At 36.9% G+C, this 11,185-nt stretch overlaps 1 pseudogene across 1 annotated transcript; it reads right to left on the bottom strand.

Moving 5' to 3' along the window:
* Nucleotides 1-3,987: 3,987 nt before the first annotated feature.
* Nucleotides 3,988-4,599, bottom strand: LOC308414807 (ras-related protein Rab-1A-like; annotated as a pseudogene). Its single transcript has one exon. The product of its transcript is annotated as a ras-related protein Rab-1A-like (transcript).
* Nucleotides 4,600-11,185: the final 6,586 nt, after the last annotated feature.

Genomic DNA, 11,185 nt, shown 5'->3' with positions numbered 1-11,185 from the left:
TTCCTAGGAAATTGCTTTACTTTCCCTCCTGGCTTTTCCTAGCAACTTACTCTTCCCAATCCTCACATCCACACTGTTGGTGAAAAGGCACATCGGAAGCACACCGAACCACAGAATGAAGCAGTGAGTGAAAAATTTCTTCCACATTTACTTATCTTTTAACTTTATTAAGTTGTTTAGTCTTTATATGTTTCAAATTATTGTGTGGCTATTAACAATGAACTAGCCCTTCAGTGAACTGAATACGAGCTACCTGTCTCTCTGTTTTTTCTTTTTTTTTTTTTTTGTGAGTAAATTGAATTTTATTGTTTATTTAATTACTTTACATTCCAACCAGAGCTTCCTCTCCCTTCTTTCCTTTTCCCTCTTCCCTCTCAGCCCCTCCCCCTATGCCATCCTCCCTTTCCCCTCAGAGAAGAGGAGGAGTCCTGTGGGATATCAACCAGCCTTGTCAGATCAAGTTGCAGTAGGACTGGAGGCATCTTCTATTGAGACTACAAGGCAGCCAAGGTAGGGGAGACAACAGATTCAGAGATAGCCCCTGCTGTTAGAGATCCCATATGAACACCAAGCTGTACACCTGCTACAAATGTGTAGGAGCCTGATCTTCATCCCCCTTGCTGCTGGCCCAGGTTCTGTGAGGCCTCATGGATCCAGGTTACTTCTCTCTTTAGGTCTTCTTGTGGTGGCCTTGACCCTTCTGGCTCACTCAATTCTATTCCCCACTCTCTCACCTGATGTTTGGCTGTGGGTTTCTGGTTCTGGTTCTATCAGCTGTTGGATGAAGCACATCAGAAGAGTTATGCTAAGCTCTTGTCTGCAAACATAGCCAGAGTATCGTTAATAGTGCTAGGGATTGGCTCTCTCCCATGGGATAGGTCTCAAGTTGGGCCAGTCATTTGTTGTCCATTCCTTCACTTCCTGCTCCCTCTTTAGTCCTCCACCTCTTTTAGGGAAAAAAAATGTGGGTTGAAAGTTTTGTGGCTGGATTGTTATCCCTATTCCTCCATTGGAATTCTTGTCTGATTATAGGAGGTGACAATTTCATGTTCTTTATCCCCCGCTGCTAGGAGGGATCAAATGTGGGGAGAATGGCAGGAAAGAAAACTGAGAGACCTGAAATCATGGGGTATCCCTAGGACAAGCTAGAAATGAAGGACAATGGAAACCTCCAGGGCTCTATGAGGGTGACCACAGCTACCTGTCTTAACCACACCTATTTTTCAGTAAATCAGTAACTAGTGTGACAGCAAACACAACTTCTTTGCTTACTTTGTAAAGTTATTGAATATACAAAATAATGCCTATATCCTTAAGAAACACTAACAGTACTTCAGAAATATGAGTTATTAGAGCTAGATTGTGATGTAAGTTAGCAGATTTTCCAAGGTGATATTTCCAAATTATACCAAATTTGTACATTCAATGTTCTCTCTGTATGTATACATTACAAATGGAATATGAATTTGCTTTACTTTAAAAGACCATTGCAGTTCATAGTGAGCCATTTCATGTAGATTTAAATGCAACAGGAGTCATGTCAACAACCTAATTGTTTAATTGTTTTCTTTGACCAAGCAACAACAGACATGAAGGAGAAAAGTCACTAGATAGGTGAACATTTTTTGCAGGAAATCAAATTGTTTTTAATACTGATGAAAAAATGAATTTTCACTTCCAAACTGTTGTTTTTGTCATGATGGATATGGGTGTGTTGTATAAAAAAAGAAAAAGCCAAATATATGCCCAAAAAAAAACTGTCTCAGCAGAAATGAGAACTGTGAACTTCCTTGAGAGATGATTTCAGAAACAATGGCAAAGGTGTAGGAAGAAATCAAAGTGGGGATGACAGTCAGCCCAGGAAAAACTTGTGGCTTATCTTCCAGGATTGGCTACCAAGAGATTAATCCAAGCAAGGTAGGGCATAATAGATTGAATTTATACAATAACCATCTTGGCAATACTCTCCTGAATTTATTTATCTTTTTTAATATAATACAAAGTAAACTATGGTTTTATTGTGAAATTTTCATAGCTGGAAAATTAAACTGAATAGTTATTCTGTCCATTTTTCATTTTACAATAATCTTACCACTTATTTTTGTACTATGTATTTCAATTGTCTGTTTAGTGAAAACTAAACCTGTAATTTTTGGCTTATCTTTAGTTTAATATTTTATCATTAAAGACCCCATAATAAAATGTGTTGTCAACAGCCACACCCTAAGCCCCCATTTGAAGAATGCGTGGCTGCTGCTTAAACCAAAGGAAACAATATCTGACCTTTGTCACCTTAAAATGCTAGTGTCTGCAAGAAATGTTGTTTCCCACAGAAGACAAAAGCAAAGTCTAGGATCTCGAAGGTCCTAGTTAACAAAACTTTTACACATGCAAAATTTCAATGAAATAAATATATTATTTCTCCCCTCATTCTCATCTAGCGTTCATGTTTTAAGTTAATTTGGGGGATAGAATTTCTACAATTAGGGCAATCAACATTTCCTGCTTTCTATTCTAATGCTTAACCTCTCCTCCAACATGAGTTATATAATTGGAAATGATAAAGTGGAGGCAGGAGAATCAGGAGTTCAAGGCCATTCTTGGTTACAAGTGAATCTGAGGCCTCTTGAGCTATGTGAGACACTGTCTCAAAAAAAAAAAATACAGTCTGGGATATGCCTTTAATCCAAGCACTTCTGAGTAAAAGGCTAGGTGAATCTCTGTGGGGGGCCAGCCTGTTGTGCATAGTTAAGTTCCAGGCTAGCCAGGGTTACATAGTGAGACCCTGTCTCAAAAGGGGGGAGGCAGGTATGGCGGTGCACACCTTTAATCTCAGAACTCAGATACAGAGACATATGGATCCCTGACTTTGAGGCCAGCCTGGTCTACAGAGAGAGTTCCAAGACAGCAGGGGTACACAGAGAAACCCTGTCTCCAATAGCCAAAATAAAAAAGAAAAGGGGGTGTGTGTCATCAGACTGAGCATAGGAAACAGCAGCACATATTACCAGATCACTGCTGTGAAGAAGCATGTGTCACTCTCCATCTCTACCACAGGGGCATGAGAAAGTTGCTGGAGGAACCAGGTCAGATGGTTTGCGCTGGAGATGAAGCACTCCATCTCCAGGAAACACAATCCATACAGTTTGAGTTTCTTGAACCAGTGAAGTTGGTGAAGTCTCTACACAGCACAAGAAACTTCTAGGTCACTCATCAGACCTGTTACTGGAAAGCAAACCCTGGATTCTGCATATTAAGATAGACAGGCCTACAGTGCCCGTGCTGCACATACATGGCTGTTGATTATACTGCAAAGCTCTATTTCCCTTCAACCATAGAAACTAAAACAATACTTATCACCATACAGCTTGATAGTACTTCCAATATGTACAACATTTATTAAACATATCTTCCGTTTTGTTACATAGTGTGCAACAACTTACAATATTCTGCAGCCACAGATTATATGCAGAGTATGAAGAAACTATTAATCATATAGTGTAATCTTTCCATCTATAACTCAACCAGGAAGAACTAGCAAATCAGATCTTACATATAACGTCTCACTAAACTTTATGCATGGAAACTGACAGACACTGGTTGTGCTGTTTGATACAAAATGGCTGAACTTGACCTTCAGAAGACTAAACCCTACATCTAAACATGCCAATATAAACATCAAAACAAAATATATTCTAACCAACCACGGGAAACGATCTGGTATCAGGAAAACAACAAGAATTACACACATTATCTTTTAAACCAGCACAGAAAGGTGGAAACAGTTCTGAAATTGAAGTTAGCTGTCTTGATGAGTCAAGGGAATAATAAAAAAAGTCAGTAATGACCATGTACAATCTCTGACCTTGTGGAAGCAGTAAGAATCTGTTGTAGTGCATCTACATACAGTACAATTCAGGCAATTTGTTTTTTCACTTGGGTTCAGATTGCCAATTCATTGCTGTGAGAAAAGGACGGAGGCGGGTTTTAGCAGCAGCCTCCGCCTGACTGCTTGACTGGAGTGCTCTGGATTTTAACGTTGGACTTCTCTGCACCACCAGCTGTTGCTCCAGGAACCATTTGCCTTTTAATCTCTGCTGCCATTGTCATGAAAGACTGTTATACATTCGTTGCATTCCTAGCACTGTTTTCCAAAACTGGAATTCCAATGGAATCTGCAAATCCCTTTGCTGTGTGTAGTCTACTACTTTCTTTGTGGTCAGGTCACATTTGTTCCCTACCAACAACTTGTTGACATTCTCACTGGCATAGTGATCTATTTCCTGCAGCCACTCTTTAACGTAATCGAAGGGCTCCTGATCTGTCACATCATACACAACTAGGATGCCATGGGCTCCTCTGTAATAACTGGAAGTGATTGTTTGAAATCTTTCCTGGCCTGCTATGTCCCATATCTGAAGCTTGATTGTTTTCTAACTCTATAGTTCGTAACTTAAAATCCACACCAATTGTGCTGATGTAGCTTTCCACATACGTGCCATCTGCAAACCTAAGGAGAAGGCAAGACTTTCCAACCCCAAAATCGCCAATCAGAAGTAACTTGAGTAAATAATCATATTCGGGATTTTTGCTGGACATGTCACTGCAGCTGCCTCCGCCACCACCACCACCACCACCACCACCACCACCACCACCACCACCACCACCACCACCACCACCACCACCACCACCACCACCCTTGCTGGCGCAGCAGAATCCCCAAGCCTCCGTGAGTAATGGAAGAGGAGGAATGAGTTAAGCTGTTCCTGTATCGAAAATGTCGACCCCCCACTCCGACCATTAGAACACAATCAGCAGCTGCCGCCACTCAGTGATCGCTTTCACCCAAAATGAGAATTTGTTCATCTTTGAAAAAACAAGTTAGCTTTATGGCCTAAGATACTCAGTTTCTTAAGGAAGTGAGGCTTGAAGGGAAGAAATGGGCAAGAACTTTTTCCCAGGACTGAATAATGATTACCCTGATTCTCTTACAGATGAAAAATACAGTTTACAAGGTTAAAAAAAAAAAGTTTCACCATCCAGATCCAACTTTAAAAATTTGGAGTTGGGGAATTTTTTTTCTTGGCACAATGTACAGATTTGTTTTGGTGAAAATTTGCACAAACCTCTAAATGTGCTATTATTCAGTGTAAGAAACCTTCTGTTCCCCCATTCCAATGTGAGTTATCCTTGACTAAGAGCCATAAAAACATGAAAATTGTAGTACCTGGCTCTACCTTTTTATTTCTAACCCCATCACTTGATTATTATGCCTTTATCTGATCTCCTTGACAGTCCTCAATTTTTAGTTTCTTTTGTCACATGACTTATTCTTATTGTCATCAGACTTTTGCTACATTCTTACATATGGTCTCCCTGAACTCCTTGTCAGAAATACCACTTCTCCATTCTTTATCCTTGCTGACTGATTTCTTCCTCCTTTTTCTTGGGTGTTATTACTGAGAACCCATGTTTATTGAATTATTTCCTGGACTGCACTGTGGGAATATATATTCTGTGAGAATAGAGACTGAAACATTCAGTTAGGACAAGGCAGTTCCTAGAGTATGAACCATGATGATTATTGTGGCCAGATTGTTCTCCCTTGTCTTCTGTGCATGGCTGGTTCTCTGGAATTTCTTTCCCTTTCCTTTTTGACTGAGTAAATCATTATTCTATGGATCATTCCATAATCATTCATCTGAACAACTATCAGGCACCTACTCTTGTTCTTCCTCCATCTCTTCCCCTCTCTGCTTTGTGAGCATTGTTCAGTGCTCTGGCAGGTGTAAATTATCATCTATTTTGACAATCTTTATATTTTAACCCTGTGTTTTTGTGTGTTTTCTGTATCACGTTTTCCTCTTTGCTACTTTATCAGTTTAACTATATCCCTTTTCCATCTTCAAGGCTACATTCAAATCTCTGTCTCATAGTTATAATGGATTTACCCGATCTACCCAAATTTATCACCTCAATAGAATCTTGTGAGAAGAGAGAAATGCATGTAGGTGTACTACCTTCTGCTTTGAGCCATAAGCTCCTGGACAGCAGTTCATCAAACATAAAACTCATTTCTCTGTCTTTTCCTTTCGCATTCATTGTCACTTTGTCCCTGTCTTCCTCTCTGTCTTGCCCCTTCCCCCTCTCCCTCCCCCTTCCCTCCTCTCTCTCTCCCCTCCTCTCCCTCTTCCCCTCCCCTCCCCCATCTGTATGTATGTGTGTTTGTGAATAACATGTTAAGTAGAATAGGGCTTGATATGGTGTCCTGCGACTGAAATTCATTCTCCTAGTTGAGGTAAGAATAATATAGCTGGAGGATCACATATTTAAGATCAGCCTGGGCTACATAGCAGATTTAGAGCCAGAATAGAATAGACACAAAGCAACATAGTAAGATGCAGTCTCAAACAAATCTATAACTTAAAATTAAAAGATACACAGTTGCACAATGTAAAACACTATTACAGGAACTTAGCCTAAAGCAGACTAAAACCTACATAATTCAGAATGATAGACAAACATTTTTTAATTGAACAACTTTATTTAAAAAAAGATTAATGTACAGATTTTAAGCATTTTTGCATAAAAGTATACAAATTTTTGTCAGTACTTGGTTTTTCTAAAGGTTTGATAGTGTGCATTAAGATCTTACTAATTACAATGCGAATAAAGTACATGTAAAACAAGATGTAACCTAGAATTAGTCAAATTTTTCTTGGTGGGTAAAGATTAAGCATAATGATTTTCATTTTCTTTCTTTTTTTCTTGAGCTTCACATAGTCTGTGAGTTGTTTCTGGGGTGTTCAGAGCTTTCTGGGGTTAGTATCCAATTATCAGTGACTGCATATTATGTCTGTTCTTTTGTGACTGGGTTACCTCACTCAGGATGGTATTCTCTAGATGCAGCCATTTTCTTAAGAATTTCATAAAGTCATTGTTTCTGATAGCTGAGTAGTACTCCATTGTGTAAATATACCACAATTTTTGTATCCATTCCTCTACTGAAGGACATCTGGGTTCTTTTCAGCTTCTGGCTATTATAAATAGAGCCGCTATGAACATTGTGGTGCATGTGTCTTTGTTGTATATTGGAGCTTCTCTGGGGTATATGCCCAGAAGTGGAATAACTGGATCTTCAGGTAGTACTATGTCCAATTTTCTGAGGAATAGCCAGATTGATTTCCAGAGTGGTTGTACCAATTTACAACCCCACCAGCAGTGGAGAAGTGTTCCTCTTTCTCCGCATCCTCACCAGCATCTGCTGTCATCTGAATTTTTGATCTTGGCCAATCTGACTGGTGTGAGGTAGAATCTCAGGGTTGTCTTGAATTGCATTGACCTGATGGCTAATGATGTCGAGCACTTCCTTAGATGCTTCTCAGCCATTCGATATTCCCCAATTGAGAACTTTTTGTTTAGCTCTGTACCCCATTTTTAATAAGGTTGTTTGATTCTCTGGTATCTAGCTTCTTGAGTTCTTTGTATACCTTGGATATTAGGCCTCTATCTGATGTGGGGTTGGTAAAGATCTTTTCCCACTCTGTTGGCTGCCATTTTGTTTCTAGAAATACGTTTTAAGGCCAGTAAAATGACACTTATCTCATCGGAGTTGTAAGGGATCGATAAAGTAACAGTAGAAGCTATACCCTAAAACAGATTCAGTACTCATTCAGCAATACTAATGTTTAATGTTGACATTCTACAAGTAGGAGAGGATGTATGAAAACTAGATATGAAAACCTTCATGACAGTTCTGCTAAAATCCCCAAATGTACAAATGCTAAAATATATTCTTTTGTCTTTCTTGATATTTATGCAAGAAAGAAGTGACTTGAGTGTTACTGGAATCTAAATTCTGAAGATAAACTTTACTTCAATAATAAATTCTCTTTTTTTTCTGACAGAATAGGTCATTCATTGCAAATATGCTTAACTTGTTAAATGGGTTGGACTTGTTTAGCATCCGTTAAAAGTTTATTTAACACTTTTATTGTGATTATATATTGATTTTCTAGGTATCCTTTTAAAAGTTTTTGATTAAGCATCATTAGAGCATAGCCTCACATTTCAAGGCCAATAAGTCCTATTAAAAGGGTAAATTGTATAATGTATTGCTTCTTCTTGTGCAAATCTCAGCTGTATTTTATTAAGGTGGAGCATACAGTGCTTTTCATTAGCACTCAATCAGTTATATATAATATGAAGGGTGGGATCTAAATTAAAAAAAAATGTGTACTTAAGTAAAACTCTAAGTGCAGCCCTTAGAGCCAGGAGGAGAAATAAAATATTCTGTGATAACCACAGGTTATTGAATTTTATTTGAAATACATTTTATGAAATTCTCAAATAATTAATTGAAATGTCGTTAAAAGCAAAACAAAAATAAAATATCTTATTCAGGAAAACTGAGATTCTTCCATACTCTTAGTGGAAATGCAAATGAGTGTATGTAGCTATTATGGAAAACAGTATCAATGCTCCTAAAAACATAATAAAGTAATACCATATGATCTCTAAAACAGCCATACTGGATATGTATCTATAGGAAATGGAATCAGTCTATTAAAGATATACCTATAGTCCTATATTTATTGAACAATTATTTCCTGTATGCAATGCATAAAATTAGTAGAGATGGTTATCAAATCAGAAGCAAATGAAAGCAGTGAAGTATGCACACAGTGAAATATTATTTATCCATAATAAATAATGAAATGTTATTTGTGGAAATATGTGTGGAACCAGAGAATACTAGAATAAGTAAAACAAGAGAGGTACAGACAAAACATGTATATTCTCACTTGTATGTGCACATATAAATGTATAACATATAAAAATAGAGTGTAGAACAATGGTCATTAAAGTTTATGGGGGGATAGAGATAACAGATACCAAAATACCACTATACAAAAGAATAAGTTCTAATTGTTTACACCATAATGTATTATAATCCAAACCAATTTATTATGGGCCTTTTTTCTTTCTTTCTTTCTTTCTTTCTTTCTTTCTTTCTTTCTTTCTTTCTTTCTTTCTTTCTTTCTTCCTTCCTTCCTTCCTTCCTTCCTTCCTTCCTTTCTTTCTTTCTTTCTTCCTTCCTTTCTTTCTTTCTTCCTTTTTCCCTTCATTCCTTCCTTATGACAATTTTAATTCATTTAAACACACCAGAAGAGGGGATCAAATCTTACTATAGATGGTTGTGAGCCACCATGTGGTTGCTGGGATTTGAAAGTCGGACCTCTGGAAGAGCAGTTAGTGCTCTTAACCACTGAGCCATCTCTCCAGCCCTATTATGGACTTTCAAAAGCTCTGGAAGACCTAATTTACAAGGTTACTAACATGAAAAGTGTTAAGTTGGAAATGGAAATGTTAATTACCTGGTTTGATCAATATATTTCTATCTTCATGTACAGAAATATCACATTTTATTCCATAAATACATTTAATTATCACGATGATTATATTACATATAATGATTATATAATAGAGATTACGACCAGTAACCTGAGTATGACCTGAGAACTTGTTAGGAATTCAATATCTCTATGCTCACCCCATACCAATGGAGTTTTTCAACATGGTGCCCAAATGGTTTATATTCACAATAAAGTGTGCTGATCTCTTTGTAAGGCTCTGTTTCTCAAATCTCACTGAATTTTTGTCATCACACAGAGAGGATAAAAAGTTACTGAAAAAGTTCTTGTTACATGAAAATGGAATATGTGATAAGAAGCAGACAGGACAGTGAACCCCAATAAAGAGTTACATTTCAGAATAACAGGAGTAAAAATAAAAACCAACATTGTCTTTTTGTATAATAACGTGAAGAAGTCTTTACATTTAGGATACTGAAGTTTTCATAAAACATAAATGAGCCTTAAAATTAGACTTGTAATTAATATGAATCCTCTGTCCTATGTCTACCTCAATATAGATCAGTTTATCGTATTAGCAAAATGATGGTGAGAGGAGCCAAGAGTCATCATACTTTTGAGTAACACTTGAAATATGGGATGATGAGCAGTTAAACTAGACACCAGGAAGTAACAGGACATAGGACTTTTTTATACCAAGCATGCACTATACAAACTAGTAGTATACTTATAAAGAGGATAGTATCAAAATCTCCTTTAGAAAATATAGATTCCAGGAAATTACAAGTAGATTTCTTGTGTTTACCTACTTATTGAGATTATCCATATGCATGTATACTACCTAAGAGAATCATAAGGAAAGGTAAGGCTAGGTCTTATGACTGCCTTAGTTTGAATCTTCATCATCCTATCAATGTGACAGGTATTATTACTGATCTCACTGATTTTTTTTTGAAAGTACAGAATTATTTTGGGAAAAGAGAATGGTTTTGTCTGGGAGAAAGTAATAATCCATATTTGTTTCTATGTTTACTACCTCTCTAGGAAAGTAGTGAGACTTCATAATTTTCCATTCCTTCTGGATTAGTCTCCCAACTCCTTCCATATATTAGAAATCCTTATAAACATTCAAAAAGTCACTAAATGTGCAGTCATTATTTACTATTCCTTTAAGTTTAATTTTCTTAATGCATCTATAGTTTCTGTACGTGTCTCTTTTTTTTAAATAAAGTTGTAAGAAAAAAGAATATATTTAAAAAAAAGAAAGAAAATGGTGTTTTTGTTTCCAAAGTGCCTTTCTTCAGAATGAGTAGGAGGAGCAACTTAGGTGCTGGAGAGGTGAATCAATGGTTAGTCGCATGTACTGCTTTTCTATAGGACTCATACTTTTTCCCCAGCACCAGCATGGTGGCTCACAACTATCTCTAATTCCAGTTTCAGCGAATCTGATGTCAATTCTGGCTTCTTATAAATAACAGACATGCATGTGGTATATAGTATTATAGACAGGCAAAACACTCCTACACATAAAAATAAGTTTCAAAAGCAGATTTTTATGTATCATTTAAAATATAAATTCATTATTATTTCATGCACATCCAGAGGGAAAACCAGGAGAGGAAATAACATTTGAAATGTAAGTAAAGAAAGTATCCAATATAAAATAATAATAATAATAATAATAATAATAATAATAATAATTTTTCAACTCCTTCAAATAAGGTTTTTTATCTCTTCCTTGGTGATATCTCATGTTATCTACCACAGTGCTAACTACACAGCAGAAAATTTCTGTTCCTTATAAAATGAAG

The sequence above is a fragment of the Micromys minutus genome, assembly GCF_963924665.1.
Source record: "Micromys minutus genome assembly, chromosome: X".
In the NCBI taxonomy this organism is placed as follows: Eukaryota; Metazoa; Chordata; class Mammalia; order Rodentia; family Muridae; genus Micromys; species Micromys minutus.
The sequence above is the reverse complement of the archived record's forward strand: the minus strand, read 5'-3'. Positions and strand labels throughout refer to the sequence as shown.